The sequence below is a fragment of the Hordeum vulgare genome, chromosome 3H (assembly GCF_904849725.1).
Source record: "Hordeum vulgare subsp. vulgare chromosome 3H, MorexV3_pseudomolecules_assembly, whole genome shotgun sequence".
Lineage (NCBI taxonomy): Eukaryota > Viridiplantae > Streptophyta > Magnoliopsida > Poales > Poaceae > Hordeum > Hordeum vulgare.
The window spans coordinates 195,883,902-195,907,367 of record NC_058520.1 but is presented as its reverse complement, the minus strand read 5'-3'; positions in this window follow the sequence as shown (position 1 = coordinate 195,907,367).

Sequence of the window (23,466 nt, the reverse complement as noted above, 5' to 3'; positions counted from 1 at the left end):
GGATTTGATGCAAGTCTTGCGAGTATTTTGGATGAGTACTCACCGTTGCTTTGCTCCCCTCCTTTTCCTCGTGATCCGTTGATGCGACGAGATGATGGAGCCCAGGAGATGGAGTTCTCCATCGACGACGCCTGCTACCCCGACGGTGCCTACTACTACGTGGAGGTCGCTAAAGACCAGGAGTAGTTAGGAGGCTCCGAGGCAGGAGGCCTCGCCTCGGTCGATCGTTGTATCTTTTGTGCTATACTTCTCTAAGGCACCCCATGTTTTATGTGTGTACTCAGATATTGTTGCTTCCGCTGACTCGTGTGTTTCTAGAGCTTCTGTATTCTAGCCCTCGAGGCCCGTGGCTTATAATATGAAGCTTGTTTATTTTATTTGTGTCTAGTGTTGTGTTCTGATATCTTCCCGTGAGTCCTTGAGCTTGGTCTTACGCATTTGCGTGTATGATTAGCGTACGATTAAATAGAGGGTGTCACTCTTCCACTCCAAGAACCGTACCTATTACCTCCCCAAGCTCCATTGTTGCTCCAAAGCTCATTCTTGCCCGATCTCTCTCCCTAGCCGATCAAACTTGTTGAATTTCTAGGGTTTGGTTGGGAAGGCCCTCATCTACACTTCCACCACAAGATATTTGATTTCCCCCACTAATCCCTTGCGGATCTTGTTACTCTTGGGGGTTTGAGCATCCTAGACGGTTGAGGTCACCTCGGAGCCATATCCATTGTGGTGAAGCTCCATGGTCTTGTTGGGAGCCTCTGAGCATTGTGTGGAGATAGCCCCAACCTTGTTTATAAAGGTCCGGTTGCCGCCTTCAAGAGCACCAATAATGGAATCACGGCATCTCGCGTTGTGTGAGGGCGTGAGGAGAATACGGTGTCCCTAATGGCTTCTTGGGGAGCATTGTGCCTCCACACCGCTCCAACAGAGACGTACTTCCTATCAAAGGGGAGGAACTTCGGTAACACGTCTCCGTCCCCACCGGTTCCACTTGCGGTTATCTCTTACCTTTACTTTATATTTATCGTGATGTGTTGTATAATTTACTTACTTGTTGGTGTTGTGGTTGTTAGCATCATATAGGTTGCTCACCTAGTTGTTCATCTAGAGAATCTTTTTGTTGCTAACTCTAATTTGTTAAGTAAAGCTGAAAATTGGTAGTTGCCTATTCACCCCCCTCAAGTCAACCATATCAATCCTTTCAATATTTATAACCCCGAGTTAAGTCATGAAATTTGATACACACAAGGCATTTCTCTGGTGTCACGGAGTTGCATGATCTCATGGTCTTAGGAATAGATACTTTGACATGCAAAAATCAATAGCCATAAACTTAGTGATACGATCAAATGCTATGCTTATGGTTTGGGTCTTTTCCATCACATCATTCTCCTAATGATGTGAACCTGTTATCAAATGACAAGTCATATCTATCGCTAGGAAATCTTAACCATATTTGATCAACAAGCTAGTCTAGTAGAGGCTTAGTAGGGACACTGTGTTGTTTATGTATCCACACATGTATGTGAGTTTCCAATCAATACAATTATAGCATGGATAATAGACGATTGGCATGAACAAGGAAATATGATAATAACCAATTTATTATTGCCTCTTGGGCATATTCCCATAGGACCTTTATCGCGTGAAGTAGTTTCGGGAACACTCCGTATGACTAACCCCACTCACTTTACACCATCTTCAGAGCCAGCTGCTTAGCCCTCCTCGCCTTTCTGTAATTCACATCATACTAAAATTTAATGCTTGTGTTATCATGCAGCTGCAACGCGAACTGTGTCGGCTGCTTGGCGATGGCACGTTTTAGTCGATGGCCGACGAAGTGGGATGTAAGCTGGCGGTGATGACCTTCTATGCGGTCGCGCCCACATCGGTTCGATCCTACGCAGCTAACAATCTTCCATCGATCGTCCAGTTTGCACTTACGGGCGTAGACCTTCCGTGGACAATCCTGCTCACTCTTCTCACATCACACCATGAATCTCAGTGTTTTGTGTGACCTGTGGATGTGGTAAGGCAGATAGTGTCGCACATCGTACTCCCGTAGCCATATCTATCATTGAGCTGAAGATAAGCCCTGGATATATCAAAGGCTTCGACCTCAGATTTATCTTCTCCTCTTCTAATGTTTGAGGACTTGGCACAACCAATGGCTCCATATCATATATATATATCTATCTTGCTCTGCTACAACTGCTAGATCGGCGCCGCTTAAATCCTTGAACTCATGTGTGCTCATGTCTCTATTGTATACGGTTCGGAAGAATATCTTTTCCAACAAGCTGAACTCGTATTCATCGGCCGTACCTTCGCCACCAGAGTCCTCTTCCCATGAAGTCAGGTATTTCAACCCGGCCTCCTCCTCCTCCTCTTCGGAAGCAGCATAACTTGTGTCATTAAGTTCGTGCGATGCAAAAGTTGTTTGCTAAGCGCGCAACTCCGTTGAGATTTTTATGATAGGAAGCTCCGAGGCAAGTATTTCCAAACACGGCTCAACCTTTGTATCATCTCTATCTAGATCTGCATTCACCTCTTCGTCAACCTCTTCTACCTCAAGGTCGATCCTCTTTTTGCTGTCCACCAACAAATGAGTTCTTTATGGTGAACCTACATCAATGTCGTCATTGCTGCCACCATCTTCTGTCGAATTGCTGTTCAGATCAAAATTAGCACCCACACCCCTAGGAACAACATCCTGTGTTAGAGGAGGAGTGCTAATTTTTGTCGTGGGCTAACTCCCGATCATGGTATCGTAGATCTCCTGAGTGTTTAAACTATGGCTGCCTACGCCTGACCTACTTTTGCAGCCATCACAGCCTACCAGCATGCAATTGAGGTCTATATGTGAGAGGTTATGACTTGGCTGGACTACTTCATATATAACAAGGATCTTTATGCGGGATTCACCGACCATTGCTATGTAGTTTTCCCAAGCATAAGGCTCGGCAAGGGGGATCATAGTGCACAACTACCTATGGCCTATGTCAGCGTCATACATTCCTTCCAACCTTACTACAGAACTTTCTTCCATCTCTTGCCTCACATTATCAACAAGTTCAGCCAGAGTTGGATCCTTATGGAAACACAACAAAAGGCTTTCAGTGTTCACAAACTCCACACAAGTACTGCCAGATTGCATGTTAAGAGCACCGTCGTGATGTAAATGCGGTACATTATGATATCCTACCCTACATAAAAAAGGCAATATATGCAACATTAACCCACGTCATGTGTGACACGTCCGGCATGCCATAATATATCAAAGGTATGTGCACTAGTTGGCACCCCCAATTACATAACGGTATGTAATACATGACTGATATACATCTGCCAAGTTGATTCCTAAGAAGACTACATGTTGGTTTCGGTAGATCTAGCTAATGTCGCGTGGTCTCCACTCCTCTACCTTGGGAATTTGGGGTAGGGGCGGAGGTTGGTATGACGAGGGGATGCGGCCAAGCTGCTACTTTCGCCAGGGATAGTAGACGGTGTTCGACGGGCTACCTGGAATGGCCGCCGGATCCGTGGGGAACAAGGACAAGAGGGGAAGGGGATGGGGACCTGCGAGTGTGGCTCTATGGAGTGGACGCTAGGAAGGAGGCGACTTATTTCGAGAGAGGGTGGGTGAGGGCAGCGGGGGTAACCAGAGCTCAAATGAACAAATTGCACCGCGATGATTTTTTGAAAAATGCACGCCTATTAGTTTGGCACGAATGCAAAAAAAGAAAGGGCAAGGGGACGAATTCGTGAGTTAGGACGCGGACGAGGCCACATGAAACACCGAATTGAAAGGAGCCACACACAGTCAAGACCACATGGCACACGATTTGAAAGGCAACGCCGTATATCTGATCAGCCACGCCAAACAACATGGCGTGCTATGTGTTGTGATAGAAACGCCAAACCATAAGGCGTTCGCTCAAACTCAAAACGCCAAACGGACTGAGGTGTTCACCTTCAAGTTGCCATGCCTGTTTGTCAAGCGTGTCACCCGTCGATCAGAACGTCCAAGTAGAACAAGAGATGATCTGATACGATGACGCTCGGGGATAGAGGAAAGGCAGACTATCTCGTCCATATAGCGTCGTTTCATCCGGCGATTCGGGACGATGCCACGTATGTGGCATGACCGACGACCGTGGACCGCGACCGGTCAAAGCCGCCTAAGAGAAAGACGTGGAGAAGTGCAATTAACACGCCTAGCTGTAAGGCGCCATAGGCGAGGGTCGGACGGCGAAATAAGTATTTTGAGGGGTTAGTACGCGACATAAGATCCTTTGGGGGCCATGTAGTAAGAATAATACCAGAAAAGAAGGAGGGAAAACTGGAAAAGGGGGCTTGGCGTGGAGAGTAGAGAGGAGCCGGGCCGCGGATCAAGCTGCACAGCCCATTTGAAGCTGTCGGCCAATGATCCGTCGGTCTCACCACTCATGACCTGAGAAAATGAGGCGACGATCGAGGAAACATGGAATCATTTTGTCCTGATTTTGTAACCAGGAATCGTTTTGTACTGGGCTGCATGCGTCTTGCTTTCGTGCAAGAGACAAGAAAGTTAAGGGTAACCAGGACCTTTTCATTCGTTTGGAGCGGGCGATCGTAGACGTAACACCAGTGGCTACTACTATTTCGATCGATCGCGATTCAATCAACCTGCTGCGCCGCAAAGACCTTTGTTATCTTTTCCATTCTTTGTTATCTTCGAAACATTCCTCCCAGCGTCAAACTTTGCGTGTAGTACGACAAAGGTCACAGAGATTTCTGCTTCTCGTTTACTACGATGCTTGCGACAGCTAAGCGCCAACCATGTTCAAGTTTGAGCCTGAACTAGTTTTTTTGGCGAGTCTTGACGCGTGAGAATGATCGGCAGATTTCTCACTCAAAATGATCAAGATGTCATTTACGCTTTCGCACCTATGTGCACTGTTATTGGTCTGGTTGTTTACTATCGTAGGATGAGTAATCTATATCTATATATATACCTGCTAATTTTTTCCAAATACTAAAACGGCTATTGCTTCTGGCAGTTCACCGTCGAGGCCGTTTTGCAAAAAAAAATCTCCAGTTTTATGATATTTAAACCCGCAGTCCTTAACTTAAGTGAAAAAAATCATTTTGCCTTTTTATAATAAAACCCCTGGACAGCTTCACTCCGGTGCATTCCGACGCGTCTTGTCGCGTGGGCGACAACGACTGCGTGGCAGCTGCCCCTCCCCCCTTCTCCTCCTTCCCTCGCCGGGTGGATCCGTCGGCCGTCCCTCCTCCTCCTCCCCTCGCCGCGCGGATCCGTCGACGGCGGGTCTCTGGCGCGCTGGCGGCTCGGCTTCGACCAGCACCATCAGAGGCAGGAGCCAAACGCGGTGGTGGGCTCGCGGAGGAGGTCCGGGGCGTGGTGGCGTCATGGGGCGGCGTTACGGCAAGGCAGGGACGGCCATAGGTCGGGGTTGGATGGATCCGTCCGTTTCCTGGCCGAATCTGGCGGCAGCTTGAGATCCGGCGTGCTGGAGCTCACGGGGTGCGGCCATGGCTTCATGTGGCACCTCCCGGAGAAAAGAGAAAGAGAGATGTGGCGATAAGGAAAAGGAGAGGGAGAGAGAGCACGGGAAGGAGAGGGAGAGGGCAGCGGGGCACCGGCCTGCTGGAGTTCGCTGGCGGTGGATGGAGCTCCTAGAGGCGGCTGGGTCGGCGAGGCGCTGGGCGGCACGCGAGGCCATGGCTGCAGGCGCAGCCAGTGGCCGGGAGGTGCAGGTCGCGTCCTGCGGGGCTGCGGTTTCGAGCTCCGGGGCATTTAGCACCGACAACACGAGGTGTGTGGTGGGGGCAAGGAGTCGTGCCAGAGTGTGCGGCCACGGCCAGATGCAGGCGCTGGGAGAAGAGAGGCCCAGGAGCGAGAGGCGGTCGGGCATAGGCGGGGGCGACACTCACATGTGGAAGCGGCAATGGTCGGATTAGGAGCACAGTTGAATCCCTCTCCTTTTCCTTTTCTTTTTCCTTTTCATATTTACAGAAATTAGAGAGAAAGAAAAGAGAAGAAAGGAAATACCCATGGGTTTTATAAAATGTTGAATTTTTTTACGTGGATCCTGAGATTTATAATCAGCCGGGCAAAACAAGTTTTACCCAATTTGAAAGAGTTGAATTCAGACTCATTTGAATATAATTCAACTAGTTTGAATAGGAGTGGGAGCTAGAAGGGTCTAAAAATATTGATATTTTTTATGAAGCTCTGATAAATGCAGAAAGAATTTTCTTATCTAATAAATTGAGCATAACTTTGATACATTTAAAATATTGTCCCACTTTTATGTCTGTGCAGAAAACCACTTATCATGTTGTTTCTCATATAGCACCGTGAAACACTTCAAGTGATTTGCCAACGTCGTTGAGTGTGTGTATGAGAGATGATTTTTTTTCTTCCGTTGCAACACACTAACATATTTGCTATATTCATCTATGTTTTCAAAGCGGAATCCCAAGTAATTATGGATGGACGATGCACCAGGTGTCTTTGCCTTCCATTGCAACGCACGAGCAAATTTTTTAAATAAAAAATAGGTATTCTTAATCCATCAGGTAAATCTTATAAAAAATATGATATTTATATATATAAACCTGCAGTTCAATATGTGTGAAATGCAAATAGTTCGGCCTCTTTTTTCACACACATCGCGCGTCAGATTCAGCAAAAATTGTGCCGCAATGGGAGATCGCACTCCTGACTCGCCACACGTCACACAAGGTAGGTCCAACTAAGCTACATCACATTTGTGCAAAAATACGAGGTTCCGTTTCTTTTATATAACTACCACCTCGCTCCTTTAGACACAATCTGGAAAAAAATGCAAACCCCAGGAGTCGAACACACAACCAACCCCACCATGGCAGCAAGCTCTAGCTACGGAGCCAAACAACTATTGTGTAAATATTACAGAGAGATATTCTATATATTCGTATATATGTGCGACAGCGGCCAAACAATTATTGTGTAAATATTAGAAAAGGATATTCTATATATTTATATATATGCGCGATAGCATAAAAGAAGAAACTAGTTCCACCTCGCTCGCAGATATGTCAATATATTCGTGAATGGCCATGATAAGAAGATGACTAGATGGTGCATGTCGTTGCATACGTACCTTGTGAAATGACATTGTGGGCTATGAAAGGATGGAGGGTTATGTGGATTATTATGGGATGCAAGGAAATTGGATGATTAAAATGAATGAGATCATGATGTCTCTACATGCATTATACAAAGGAATTGTGGCTGAATTATTATGAAATGCAAGGATGGAAGAAATTGTGCATGAAAAAAGATGGATAAAAGTGTGCAGGAAATGTATGACGTCTCTACATGTGTGGGGCGTTTTGGATGGAGCCCTCTTTCTGAAAATCTCAAAATTCAACAAATTTGTATTTTTACATTTCAAAAAAAAACTGAAAAAGGAATACCACACATGTGTGTAAATTTTTAGAACAAAATACGTTGAAATGAGGTCTATGTAAAAAAGACAAATTTGTGGCTTACACATGATATTATTCATCCCAAAAGTCTATGATTTTTTTATGCACAGATCGCATTTTAGGATATTTCATCCCGAATTTTTGCACACATATACATTTCATCCTTGTGTACTTGCATATTTTATTTCAGATTTTTTTGAAACAGAAATTTTAAATTTTGAATTTTTCAAAAATAAAAGGTGTCATTAAGCCCGAGGTCCAAAAGGCATTTTTGTCTCTACATGCATTATAAAAAGGAATTGTTGGCTCTTAAAGGGAGGTTTCAGTACGAACATGTTCGGTTTAGAAAGGGAAAATTTTGTGTAACCTCGCATCCTTGTCATCGGCATCAAGTCTTATTTTGTCATTATTATGCGGCTGATACTAAGTGATCAACCAGTCTCATAATAATACCTTGCAAATAGAGTATAACATGGTTCTCATATTTCTTCTAAACCTCGTTTTGTTCGCCTGCCTGCCGGCGGTGGCATCGTCCGTATGTCATACTGCGTTGGTGGTCATTTTGAAGGATGAGGGCAATTAGCGTTTTCTTTGTGCCGAAGCACGGGGTGTTGTGTTAGTCCGAACGTGTTCGGTCTAGAACTATATAAGAGCAAAATATGTATAACCTTGTATTCTTGCCATCAGCTCCAAGACTTATTTTGTTATTATTGTGAGACTGAGACTAAGTGGTCCATCAGTCTAATAATACCTTGCAAACAGAGTATAATAAGGTTCCCACATTTCTTTTAAACCTCGATTTTGCGCGTGCCGGCGATGGCACCATCCGGATGTCGTACTGCATCGGTGATCATTTTAAAGGATGAGAGTTTTCTTTGTACCGAAGCACATGTTGTTGTGCCTGCACATCGACACAATTTCTTTTCTTTTAGTTGAAACGCAGAGGCATATGTCCTAGTGATAATATAATTGACAGAGGTTTTTTGGCTCTCGGGCTCCAAGGAGCCTGAAAATTTCAAAAGTTCAAAAGTTGACTTTTAAGTGTCAAAAAAAATCTGGAAGTAAATACATAAGTACTTAGAGATGTATACTGCATGTGTGTAAAGTTCTGTTACGAAATATATTTTGAAATGAGCTGTACAAAAAAATCAATGACTTTCGTAATGAATATTACATGTTCTCAAAATGCATGATTTTATTACTTATGTGTAGCTCACATAAAAAACGTATTTCTCCATACAACTTAGGCCTTGTTTGGAACCACAATAGATTATGATAATCTGGATTATGAAGATAGATTATATAATCTGGTTTATAAAAATAATCTAGATGAACATGTTTGAGGTCAGATTATATAAACGGTAATCCAGGTTTTACATTACATAATGACCTGTTTGCCCTCTGTTTTTTTTAAAGAGGAGGGTGACGGTGGTAGGAATGTAATTATCGCCAACTTTACAAGGGTAATGGGTCATTAGCAATCCATGATCTGACTTTAGCTGGTGTAGTGTAGATTATGAGTTTTTAATAATCTGTTCATCTGGTTTTTATAATCTACATCATAATCTGTCATGTTTGGAGACATAATAAATTATAAAAACTGAATTATATAATCTGGGTGGTTCCAAATAGGATCTTAATAGAGAAGTAAAACACATTTGTAGATATGCATGTATTTTTTCAGATTTTTTTTGAAAGCTGAAAATAGGATGTTTGAGATTTCAAAAACCAGGCTGCATGGAGCTCGGGAGCCAAATGTAATTTCCATAATTTAAACCCAATACATGACAGGAGAAGAGAAGATAATATTAGGAGGGGGGGGATGTGGTGGGAATTGTTTTTTTTTTTGAGAAATGCATATGATGGGACTTTGACAACGGAGAATACCGGATTACGTGCAGGCAAGAGCGACGTGGGTGTGGGCAGTGGGGACAGTGGGCTGATCTCATTTTATCCTCCGTTTCCTCGTTGAACGTGCGGAAGTGGGATTCAGAGGCGGTCCATAATGTGACAAGATCGGGCGATTTGTCATGGGATTAACAGCTAGTGGTGCACCGATGCTAATAGCTTATTCTTGAGGTCGAAGCACACGAAAAAAAGCTCTTGTTATGATTGTCTTGATCACTAGCCATTTGTTTTAGTGAACCAGAAGACAATAGTGGTGTCGGATCTCAAAAATGCAAAAGTGAATGGTTTCACGCGCACCCACATGAAAAATAAGGGAATTCAGAAGAAAAATATATAAGACAAGATTTATAAAGATTCTAAAATTCTAGGTACTAAACTTGCTCGACCACCGTACTCAGCCTCAAATTAAAAGCCTAGGCTTTTTCAATTTAATGGTTGATCAATTTTAACGATTCTAACAAGTCTAGTGCATCCTACACATGCTAGTCAACAAATATGACAGCGAAAAGTAAAGACTTTGCACATGTAGTAAGGAGTAGAGTTTAGGAAGATCAAACAAAACGAAGTTGACACGATGGTTTTTGGTATGGTTTCGATAGTGGCGCTATTATACGCACATGTTAGTGGAGAATTCAATCCATGAAGGGTAACCGGTGCGAGAGTGCACGGAGGGCTCCACCCACAAGGGTGTGATGCCCTGAATTTGCTGCTACAGTAGTGTTTGTGCTTAAGTTACAGTGATGACAGGATTAAGTTGATGTTTTTCTAAACCTTGTTTGATCATCAATGAAATCAAACCTCATTTAAATTTCCAAATGATTTTCAAAGTTCATTTGAAAGCTGATCTTAAAAGTTTTGCAAACCAGGCATTAAAAATCATGGATAAGTTTCAAATATTGCATAAGCTATTTTAAATTGTAAACAACATTTTATGAAATGGTTTAGTGCCTCTAATACGTTTATAACTCTGATAAAACAATTATTAAATACCTATTTGGATTTATGTAAGTTTCAATTATTTTCAAAAGAACCCTAGACTTTTTATGCTAATGCTCAAATTTTCCCGTGTAATATTGGGCATGTCCTCTAAATTTTATAAAAATGTTTTATAAAAAATATTATTATAACCGAAACATTTAAAAGAAAAAAAAAGCAAAGCCCCCTCTCCCCGGCCCAACCGGGCCACCCACCCCGGCCAACCGGCCCAGCCCCTCGCTATAAGGCACGACGCTCGGGCGCCAGGAACACTAGCGGTTGCTCCTTCGCACCCCAGCCGCCACCAGCCACCCTCACCAACGAGGGGTTGGTTTCCCCTCGCTCGCCCCTGGCTCAACGAGCCCACGCCCCCTCGCCCCATCTCCCACACTCCCTCGTCCAATTCGCACGCACCCCATCCCATCGCCCTTGCTCCCTCGTTCTCCTCTCCCCCTAGCAAGCCAGTTCATCTCTCGCGCGCCCCTCGCCTTCGCACCACCTCGCCAAACCCTTCGCTCGCGAGCGCTCGTTCCCCATCGCCAGATCCACCCCACCACGCCTCCGCTCCCCCCGCGCTGGTCCCGCATCGCCACCAACCGTCGCTGCCAAGCCCAAACCGGATTCGCCTCCTCCGACCGAGCCCCTCTGGCGGCCCTCCTGTGCCGCGCTCCGGCCACCACCATTCCCTCCACCAGCGCCCCCACCTTCCGGCCGGCCCTTCTCGACCCCGCCGGCTCCTCCTTTGCCCCGCGCCGCCTCGCCGCCAGCCCCCGTCACCCCGACGCCCTCCACTGGCTGACCCTGCTCTGGCGACCCGCAGGCCTGCGACCTTCCTCACCGGCGCCAACCGCCGCCACCTCGGCGCCCTACACCGGCGGGCCTTCTCCTCGCCACCTCGGCCACCACACCAGCTGGCCTGCGCCTCCCCATCGACCTCCACCGTCAGCCAGCTCCACACCGAGCCTCGGCATCCCCGGCAACGCCGGTGAGCCCCTATACTCCGGCCTCTCCCCTTCTTCCCATTTTCCCCTGCTCCGGCGAACTCCGACCGCCGTGCGCGCTACGGCCACTTCCGGCCGACTGTTGGAAATATGCCCTAGAGGCAATCATAAATTAGTTATTATTATATTTCTTTGTTCATGATAATCGTTTATTATCCATGCTATAATTGTATTGATTGGAAACACAATACTTGTGTGGATACATAGACAAAACATTGTCCCTAGTAAGCCTCTAGTTGACTAGCTCGTTGATCAAAGATGGTCAAGGTTTCCTGACCATTGGCAAGTGTTGTTACTTGATAACGGGATCACATCATTAGGAGAATCATGTGATGGACAAGACCCAAACTATGAACGTAGCATATTGATCGTGTCGTTTTATTGCTATAGTTTTCTGCGTATCAAGTCTTTGTTCCTATGACCATGAGATCATATAAATCACTAGCACCGGAGGAATACCTTGTGCGTATCAAACGTCACAACGTAACTGGGTGACTATAAAGATCCTCTACAGGTATCTCCGAAGGTGTCCGTTGAGTTAGTATGGATCAAGACTGGGATTTGTCACTCCGTGTGACGGAGAGGTATCTCGGGGCCCACTCGGTAATACAACACCACACACAAGCCTTGCAAGCAATGTGACTTAGTGTATGTCACGGGATCTTGTATTACAGAACGAGTAAAGAGACTTGCCCGTAACGAGATTGAAATAGGTATGCGGATACCGACGATCAAATCTCGGGCAAGTAACATACCGAGGGACAAAGGGAATGACGTACGGGATTATATGAATCCTTGACACTGAGGTTCAACCGATAAGATCTTCGGAGAATATGTAGGATCCAATATGGGCATCCAGGTCCCACTATTGGATATTGACCGAGGAGTGTCTCGGGTCATGTCTACATAGTTCTCGAACCTGCAGGGTCTGCACACTTAAGGTTCGGTGACGTTTCAGTATAGTTGAGTTATAGGTATTGGTAACCGAAAGTTGTTCGGAGTCCCAGATGAGATCCAAGAATTCACGAGGAGCTCTGAAATGGTCCGGAGGTAAATATTGATATATAGGAAGTCCTATTTTGGTCACCGGAAAAGTTTCGGGCTCATCGGTAGTGTACCGGGAGTGCCGGGGTCCATCAGGACGGGTGTCACGCCCCAAGGGGTCTCATGGGCTATGGGAAGAGATAAACCAGCCCCTTGTGGGCTGGAATAAGTTCCCAGTAAGGCCCATAAGGTTTGAGAAGGAAAAAACACAAGGTGGAAAGAGTTTCCAAGTGGGAAGGTGGAATCCTACTCCAAATAGGATTGGAGTAGGACTCCTCCACCTCCAATTTTGGCCAAACCTTGAGGGTTTGAGGCTGCCTCTTCCCCTCCCTCCCTCCTATATACACTAGAGGTATTGAGGGTTTTTGAGACACAACTTTGCCACGTGTTGCTCGACCCTATACCACAATTTTTCCTCTAGATCGTATTTCTGCGGAGCTCGGGCGGAGCCCTACAGGATTAGATCGTCACCACCACCGGAGCACCGTCACGCTGCCGGAGAACTCTTCTACCTCTCCGCCCCTCTTGGTGGATCAAGAAGGTGGAGATCGTCATCGAGATGTACGTGTGCTGAACGTGGAGGTGTCGTCCGTTAGGCACTAGATCAGAACGGATCGTGAGATGGATCGCAAGACGGTTCGTGCAACGAATCGCGAGACGGTTTGTGGGGCGGATCGCGGGACGGATTGTGGGACGGATCACGGGACGGTTCGTGGGGCGGTTCGAGGGACGTGAAGATGTTCCACTACATCAACCGCGTTTCTTAACGCTTCCTACTGTGCGATCTACAAGGGTACGTAGATGCAAATCTCCTCTCGTAGATGGATATCACCAATATAGGTCTTCGTGCGCGTAGGAAATTTTGTGTTTCCCATGCGACGTTCCCCAACAGTGGCATCATGAGCTAGGTTCATGCGTAGATGTTATCTCGAGTAGAACACAAAAGTTTTTGTGGGCGGTGATGTGCGATTTGCTGCCCTCCTTAGTCTTTTCTTGATTCCGCGGTCTTGTTGGATCGAAGCGGCTCAGACCGACATTACTCGTACGCTTACGAGAGACTGGTTTCATCACTACGAGCAACCCCGTTGCTCAAAGATGACTGGCGAGTGTCGGTTTCTCCAACTTTAGTTGAATCGGATTTGACCGAGGAGGTCCTTGGAGAGAGATTAAATAGCAATTCATACATCTCCGTTGTGGTGTTTGCGTAAGTAAGATGTGATCCTACTAGATACCCATGGCAACCACGTAAAACATGCAACAACAATTAGAGGATGTCTAACTTGTTTTTGCAGGGTATGCTTGTGATGTGATATGGCCATTGACGTGATGTGATATATTGGATGTATGAGATGATCATGTTGTAATAGTTAATATCGACTTGCACGTTGATGCTACGGCAACCGGCAGGAGCCATAGGGTTGTCTTCAAACTAACGTTTGTGTTTGCAGATGCATTTACTATATTGCTAGGACGTAGCTTTAGTAGTAATAGCATAGCATACACGACAACCTGATGGCGGCACAATGATGGAGATCATGATGATGGGAATCATGGTGTGGCGCCGGTGACAAGAAGATCATACCGGTGCTTTGGTGATGGAGATCAAGGAGCACTTGATGATGGCCATATCTTGTCACTTATGAATTATATGTGATGTTAATCCTTTATGCACCTTATCTTGCTTAGAACGCCGGTAGAATTATGAGGTGATCTCTCACTAAAATTTCAAGACGAAATTGTGTTCTCCCCGACTGTGCACCGTTGCGACAGTTCGTCGTTTCGAGACACCACATGATGATCGGGTGTGATAGACTCAACGTTCACATACAACGAGTGCAAAACAGTTGCACACACGGAACACTCGGGTTAAACTTGACGAGCCTAGCATGTGCAGACATGGCCTCGGAACACAAGAGACCGAAAGCTCGAGCATGAATCATATAGTTGATAAGATTAGCATAGAGATGCTTACCACTGAAACTATTCTCGACTCACATGATGATCGGACTTGAGATAGTGGATTTGGATCATGTACCACTCAAATGACTAGAGAGATGTACTTTTTGAGTGGGAGTTCTTAAGTAATATGATTAATTGAACTAATTGTCATGAACATAGTCTAATGATCTTTGTGAATTACGATGTAGCTTGCGCTATAGCTCTACTGGTTGTATATGTTCCTAGAGAAAATTTAGTTGAAAGTTGATAGTAGCAAACTTAGCGGACTGAGTCTGTAAAAGGCTCTATAGCTCTATTGCTGCGTAGAAGGCTTATGTCATTAATGCACCACTCGGTGTGCTGCACCTCGAGCGTCGTCTGTGGATGTTGTGAACATCCGACATACACGTTTCTGATGACTACGCAATAGTTCAGTGCAAAATACTTTATGGCTTAGAAGCAAGGCGCTGAAGACGTTTTTGAAACGTCACGGAACATAAGAGATGTTCTGAAGAGATGAAATTATGATTTCATGCTTGTGCCCTTGTTAAGAGCTATGAGACCTCCGACAAGATTCTTTGTCCACGAAGTAAAGGATAAAAGCTCAATCGTTGAGCGTGTGCTCAGATTGTCTGAGTACGACAATCGCTTGAATCAAGTGGGAGTTAATCTTCCAGATAAGATAGTGATGGTTCTCCAAAGTCACTGCCACCAAGTTGTGAGAGCTTCGTGATGAACTATAAACATATCAAGGATAGATACAATGATCATTGAGCGATTCACGATGTTTGACACTGCGAAAGTAGAAATCAAGAAGGAGCATCAATAGTTGATGGTTAGTAAAACCACTAAGTTTCAAGAAAGGCAAGGGCTAGAAGGGATACTTCGTGAAACGGCAAAACAGTTGATGCACTAATGAAGAGACCCAAGATTAAACCAAAACCCGAGACTAAGTGCATCTGTTATGAGGGGAACAATCACTGAGGGGAAGCTACCCTAGATGCTTGGTAGATAAGAAGGCTGGCAAAGTCGAAAGAAGTATATTTGATATACATGATGTTGATGTGTACTTTACTAGTACTCCTAGTAGCGCGAGGGTATTGGATACCAGTTCGGTTGCTAAGTGATTAGTAACACGAAATGAAAGCTACGGAATAAACGGAGACTAGCTAAAGGCGAGGTGACGATACGTGTTTGAAGTGTTTCCAAGGTTGATGTGATCAAACATCGCACACTCCCTCTATCATCAGGATTGGTGGTAAAACCTAAATAATTGTTATTTGGTGTTTGCGTTGAGCATGAACATGATTGGATCGTGTTTATTGCAATACAATTATTCATTTAAAAAGAATAATAGTTGTTCTATTTGTTGGAATAATTACCCTCAATGGTTTATTGAATCTCGATCGTAGTGTTACACATGTTCATAATATTGGTGCCAAAAGATGCAAAGTAATAATGATAGTACCACTTAGTTGTGGAACTGCCACTTGAGTCATGTTGGTATAAAATGCATGAAGAAGCTTTTGGGGAACGTCGCATGGGAAACAAAAAATTTCCAACGCGCACGAAGACCTATCATGGTAATGTCCATCTACGAGAGGGGATTTCAGATCTACGTACCCTTGTAGATTGCACAGCAGAAGCGTTAAGAAACGCGGTTGATGTAGTGGAACGTCCTCACGTCCCTCGATCTACCCCGCGGACCGTCCCACGAACCGTCCCGCGATCCGTCCCACGATCCGCTCCGACCTAGTGCCGAACGGACGACACCTCCGCGTTCAGCACACGTACAGCTCGACGATGATCTCGGCCTTCTTGATCCAGCAAGAGAGACAGAGAAGTAGATGAGTTCTCCGGCAGCGTGACGGCGCTCCGGAGGTTGGTAGTGATTTAATCTCAGCAGGGCTCCGCCGGAGCTCGGCAGAAATGCGATCTAGAGTGAAAACCTTGGAGGTATGTGGTCGGGCTACCGTGGCAAAAGTTGTCTCAAATCAGCCCTAATAGCTCCATATATATAGGAGGAGGGGAGCGGAGTCTTGCCTTGAGGCTCAAGGAGCCCCAAGGGCTGTGCCACCAAGGGGAGGAGGAGTCCTCCTCCAATCCTAGTCCAACTAGGATTGGAAGGTGGAGTCCTTCTCTTCTTTCCCACCTTTCCTTTTTTTCTCTTTGATTTTCTATCTATGGCGCATAGGGCCTTCTTGGGCTGTCCCACCAGCCCACCAAGGGCTGGTGCGCCACCCCAAGGCCTATGGGATTCCCCGGGGTGGGCTGCCCCCCCCAGTGAACATCCGAAACCCATTCGTCATTCTCGATACATTCCCGGTAACTCCGAAAACCTTCCGGTAATCAAATGAGGTCATCCTATATATCAATTTTCGTTTCCGGACCATTCCGGAAACCCTCGTGACATCCGTGATCTCATTTGGGACTCCGACCAACATTCAGTAAGCAACCATATAACTCAAATACGCATAAAACAACGTCGAACCTTAAGTGTGCAGACCCTGCGGGTTCGAGAACTATGTAGACATGACCCGAGTGACTCCTCGGTCAATATCCAATAGCGGGACCTGGATGCCCGTATTGGATCCTACATATTCTACGAAGATCTTATCGTTTGAACCTCAGTGCCAAGGATTCATATAATCCCGTATGTCATTCCCTTTGTCCTTCGGTATGTTACTTGCCCAAGATTCGATCGTCAGTATCCGCATACCTATTTCAATCTCATTTACCGGCAAGTCTCTTTACTCATTCCGTAATACAAGATCCCGCAACTTACACTAAGTCACATTGCTTGCAAGGCTTGTGTGTGATGTTGTATTACCGAGTGGGCCCCGAGATACCTCTCCGTCACACGGAGTGACAAATCCCAGTCTCGATCCATACTAACTCAACGAACACCTTCGGAGATACCTGTAGAGCATATTTATAGTCACCCAGTTACGTTGCGACGTTTGATACACAGAAAGCATTCCTCTGGTGTCAGTGAGTTATATGATCTCATGGTCATAGGAACAAATACTTGACACGCAGAAAACAGTAGCAACAAAATGACACGATCAACATGCTACGTCTATTAGTTTGGGTCTAGTCCATCACATGATTCTCCTAATGATGTGATCCCGTTATCAAGTGACAACACTTGCCTATGGTCAGGAAACCTTGACCATCTTTGATCAACGAGCTAGTCAACTAGAGGCTTACTAGGGACAGTGTTTTGTCTATGTATCCACACATGCACTGTGTTTCCAATCAATACAATTATAGCATGGATAATAAACGATTATCATGAACAAATAAATATAATAATAACTAATTTATTATTTCCTCTAGGGAATATTTCCAACAGTCTCCCACTTGCACTAGAGTCAATAATCTAGTTCACATCACCATGTGATTCCAACGAATCCAACACCCATATAGTTATGGGGTCTGATCATGTCTTGCTCGTGAGAGAGATTTTAGTCAACGGTTCTGAAACTTTCAGATCCGTGTGTTATTTACAAATCTTTATGTCATCTTATAGATGCTGCTACTATGTGCTATTCGAAAATACTCCAAATATCTACTCTACTATACGAATTCGTTTCACTACTCATAGTTATTCGGATTAGTGTCAAAGCTTGCATCGACATAACCCTTTACGACGAACTCTCTAACCACCTCCATAATCGAGAAAAATTCCTTAGTCTATCAGTTACTAAGAATAAATTTTGACCGCTGCTAGTGATTCAATCATGGATCACTCTCTGTACCTCTCAACAGACTTTGAGTCAAGGCACACATCAGGTGCGGTACCCAGCATGGCATACTTCAGATTCTAGGGCCAATGCATAGAAGACGACCTTCGTCTATTCTCTTTATTCTGCCGGGGTCGGGTTTTGAGTCTTACTCAAATTCACACCTTACAACGCAACCAAGAACTCCTTCTTTGCTGATCTATTTTGAACTCCTTCAAAAACTTGTCAAGGCATGCATCTTGTTGAAACTTCCATTAAGCGCTTTCGATCTATCTCCATAGATCTTTGATGCTCAACGTTCAAGTAGCGCAATCCAGGTATTCCTTTGAAAAACTCCTTTCAAACAACCTTGTATGCTTTACAGAAATTCTACATTACTTCTGATCCACAATATGTCAACCACATATTCTTTTCAGAAATTCTATAGTGCTCCCACTTACTTCTTTGGAAATACAAGTTGCTCATAAACCTTGTACAAACCCAAAATCTTTGATCATCTCATCAAAGTGTATATTCCAACTCCGAGATGCTTGCACCAGTCCATTGAAGGATCGCTGGAGCTTGCATACTTGCTAGTATCTTTAGGATCGACAAAACCTCCTGGTTGTATCACATACAATGTTTGCTCAAGGAAACCGTCGAGGAAACAATGTTTTGACATCCTATGTGCAACATTTCATAAATAATGCAGCAACTACTAACATAATTCTAATAGACTTGAGCATCGCTACGAGTGAGAAAGTCTCATCATAGTCAACTGTTTGATCTTGTCGGAAACATCTTTGCGACAAGTCGAGCTTTTCTTAATAGTGACTTATCACCATCATCGTTTGTCTTCCTTTTAAAGATCCATCTTTACGCAACAGCCCTATGACCATCAAGTAGTTCTTCCAAAGTCTACACTTTGTTTTCATACATGGATCCTCTCTCCGATTTCATGGCTTCCACCATTTGTCGGAATCCGGGCCCACCATTTCTTTCTGCATAACTCGTAGGTTCACTGTTGCTCAACAACATGACCTCCAAGACAGGGTTACCATACCACTCTGCAGTAGTACGCGACCTTGTCAACCTACAAGGCTTGTAGTAACTTGATCCGATGCTCGATGATCACCATCATCAGCTTTCACTTCAATTGGTGTAGGCGCCACAGGAACAACTTCCTACGCCTTGCTACACACTGCTTGAAGTGATGGTTCAATAACCTCATCAAGTTCTACCACCCTCCCACTCAATTCTTTCGAGAGAAACCTTTCCTCGAGAAAGGATCCGTTTCTAGAAACAAACACTTTGCTTTCGGATCTGAGATAGGAGATGTACCCAACTGTTTTGGATATCCTATTAAGATGCATTTATCCGCTTTGGATTCGAGCTTATCAGACAATTTTTTTTCACATAAGTGTCGAAGCCCCAAACTTTCAAGAAACGACAGTTTAGATTTCTCTAAACCTCAGTCTATACTGTGTCATCTCAACGGAAATACGTGGTGCCCTATTTAAAGTGACTGCGGTTGTCTCTAATGCATAACCCATAAACAATAGTGGTAATTCGATAAGAGACATCATAGCATGCACCATACCAAATAGTGCGTGGCTATGACGTTCAGACACATCATCACACTATGATGTTCCAGGTGGCATGAACTGCGAAACAATTTCCACATTGTATTAACTGCGTACCAAAACTCGTAACTCAGATATTCATTTCTATGATCATATCGTAGACAGTTTATCCTCTTGTTACGACGAACTTCACTCCGAAACAGAATTGAACTTTTCAATATTTCAGACTTGTGATTCATTAAGTAAATACTCTTGTATCTGCTCAAATCGTCATAGAAGTAAGAACATAATGATATCCACTGCGTTCCTCAGCACCCACTGGACTGCATACATCAAAATGTATCACTTCCAACAAGTTACTATCTTGTTTCATCTCAATGAAAACTAGGCCTTGCTCATGTGGTATGATTTGTATGTCACTAGTGATTCAAAATCAAGTGAGTATAAAGATCCATCAGCATGGAGCCTCTTCATGCAATTTATACCAACATGAATCAAGCGGCAGTGCCACAAGTAAGTGGTACTATCATCATTACCTCGTATCTTTTGGCACCAATATCATGAACATGTGTAACACTACGATCGAGATTCAATAAGCCATTGAAGGTGATTATTCAAGCAAATAGAGTAACCATTATTCTATTTAAATGAATAATCATATTGCAATAAACACGATCCAATCATGTTCATGCTTAACGCAAGCACCAAATAACAATTATTGAGGTTTAACACCAATCCCGATGGTAGAGGGAGTGTGCGACGTTTGATCATATCAACCTTGGAAATACTTCCAACACGTATCGTCACCTCGCCTTTAGCTAGTCTCCGTTTATGCCGTAGCTTTCATTTCGTGTTACTAATCACTTAGCAACCGAACCGGTATCCAATACCCTCATGCTACTAGGAGTACTAGTAAAGTACACATCAACATCATGTATATCAATTATACTTCTTTCGACTTTTGCCAGCCTTCTTATCTACCAAGTATCTAGAGTTGCTCCGCCTCAGTGACCGTTCCCCTCATAACAGAAGCACTTAGTCCCGGGCTTGGGTTTAATCTGGGGTCTCTTCATTAGTGCAGCAACTGCTTTTCCGTTTCACGAAGTATCCCTTCTAGCCCTTGCCTTTATCGAAACTTAGTGGTTTTACAAACCATCAACTATTGATGCTCCTTCTTGATTTCTACTTTCGCAGTGTCAAACATCGCGAATCGCTCAAGGATCATTGTATCTATCCTTGATATGTTATAGTTCATCACGAAGCTCTCACAGCTTGGTGGCAGTGACTTTGGAGAACCATCACTATCTTATCTGGAAGATCAACTCCCACTTGATTCAAGCGATTGTCGTACTCAGATAATCGGAGCACACGCTCAATGATTGAGCTTTTCTACTCTACTTCGTGGACAAAGAATCTTGTTGGAGGTCTCATACCTCTTAACAAGGGCACAAGCATGAAATCACAATTTCATCTCTTTAGAACATCTCTTATGTTTCGTGACGTTTCAAAACGTCTTCGGCGCCTTGCTTCTAAGCCATTAAGTATTTTGTACTGAACTATCGTGTAGTCATCAGAAACGTGTATGTCGGATGTTCACAACATCTACAGACGACGCTCGAGGTGCAGCACCCCGAGTGGTGCATTAAGAACATAAGCCTTCTGCGCAAAAACAAGGACAATCCTCGGCTTTACAGACTCAGTCTGCAAAGTTTGCTACTATCAACTTTCAACTAAATTTTCTCTAGGAACATATAAAAACAGTAGAGCTATAGCGCAAGCTACATCGTAATTCGCAAAGAACATTAGACTATATTCATGAAAATTAGTTCAATTAATCATATTACTTAAGAACTCCCACTCAAAAAGTACATCTCTCCAGTCATTTGAGTGGTACATGATCCAAATCCACTATCTCAAGTCCGATCATCACGTGAGTCGAGAATAGTTTTAGTGGTAAGCATCTCTATGCTAATCATATCAACTATACGATTCATGCTCGACCTTTCGGTCTCATGTGTTCCGAGGCCATGTCTGCACATGCTAGGCTCGTCAAGCTTAACCCGAGTGTTCCGCGTGTGCAACTGTTTTGCACCCGTTGTATTTGAACGTTGAGTCTATCACACCTGATACACACGTGGTGTCTCGAAACGAAGAACTGTCGCAACGGTGCACAGTCGGGGAGAACACAATTTCGTCTTGAAATTTTAGTGAGAGATCACCTCATAATGCTACAGTCGTTCTAAGCAAGATAAGGTGCATAAAGGATTAACATCACATGCAATTCATAAGTGACATGATATGGCTATCATCATGTGCTTCTTGATCTCCATCACCAAAGCACCGACACGATCTTCTTGTCACCGGCATCACACCATGATCTCCATCATCATGATCTCCATCAACGTGTCGTCATCGGGGTTGTCGTGCTACTCATGCTATTACTACTAAAGCTACGTCCTAGCAATATAGTAAACACATCTGCAAGCACAAACGTTAGTTTAAAGACAACCCTATGGCTCCTGCCGGTTGCCGTACCATCGACGTGCAAGTCGATATTAACTATTACAACATGATCATCTCATGCATCCAATATATATCACATCACATCGTTGGCCATATCACATCACAAGCATACCCTGCAAAAACAAGTTAGATGTCCTCTAATTGTTGTTGCATGTTTTACGTGGTGACCAGGGTATCTAGTAGGATCGCATCTTACTTACGCAAACACCACGACGGAGATATATGAATTGCTATTTAACCTCATCCAAGGACCTCCTCAGTCAAATCCGATTCAGATAAAGTTGGAGAAACCGACACTCGCCGGTCATCTTTGAGCAACGGAGTTACTCGTAGCGATGAAACCAGTCTCTTGTAAGCGTACGAGTAATGTCGGTCTGAGCCGCTTCGATCCAACAATACCGCGGAATCAAGAAAAGACTAAGGAGGGCAGCAAAAAGCACATCACCGCCCACAAAAACTTTTGTGTTCTACTCGAGAAGACATCTACGCATGAACCTAGCTCATGATGCCACTGTTGGGGAACGTCGCATGGGAAACAAAAAATTTCCTACGCGCACGAAGACCTATCATGGTGATGTCCATCTACGAGAGGGGATTTCAGATGTACGTACCCTTATAGATCGCACAGCAGAAGCGTTAAGAAACGCGGTTGATGTAGTGGAACGTCCTCACGTCCCTCGATCCGCCCCGCGAACCGTCCCACGAACCGTCCCGCGATCCGTCCCACGATCCGCTCCGATCTAGTGCCGAACGGACGGCACCTCCGCGTTCAGCACACGTACAGCTCGACGATGATCTCGGCCTTCTTGATCCAGCAAGAGAGACGGAGAGGTAGATGAGTTCTCCGGCAGCGTGACGGTGCTCCGGAGGTTTGTGGTGATTTAATCTCAGCAGGGCTCCGCCCGAGCTCGGCAGAAACGCGATCTAGAGGAAAAACCGTGGAGGTATGTGGTCGGGCTGCCGTGGAAAAAGTTGTCTCAAATCAGCCCTAATAGCTCCATATATATAGGAGGAGGGGAGCGGAGTCTTGCCTTGAGGCTCAAGGAGCCCCAAGGGTTGTGCCACCAAGGGGAGGAGGAGTCCTCCTCCAATCCTAGTCCAACTAGGATTGGAAGGTGGAGTCCTTCTCTTCTTTCCCACCTTTCCTTTTTTTCTCTTTGATTTTTTATCTATGGCGCATAGGGCCTTCTTGGGCTGTCCTACCAGCCCACCAAGGGCTGGTGCGCCAACCCCAAGGCCCATGGTCTTCCCCGGGGTGGGCTGTCACCCCCCCCGGTGAACATCCGG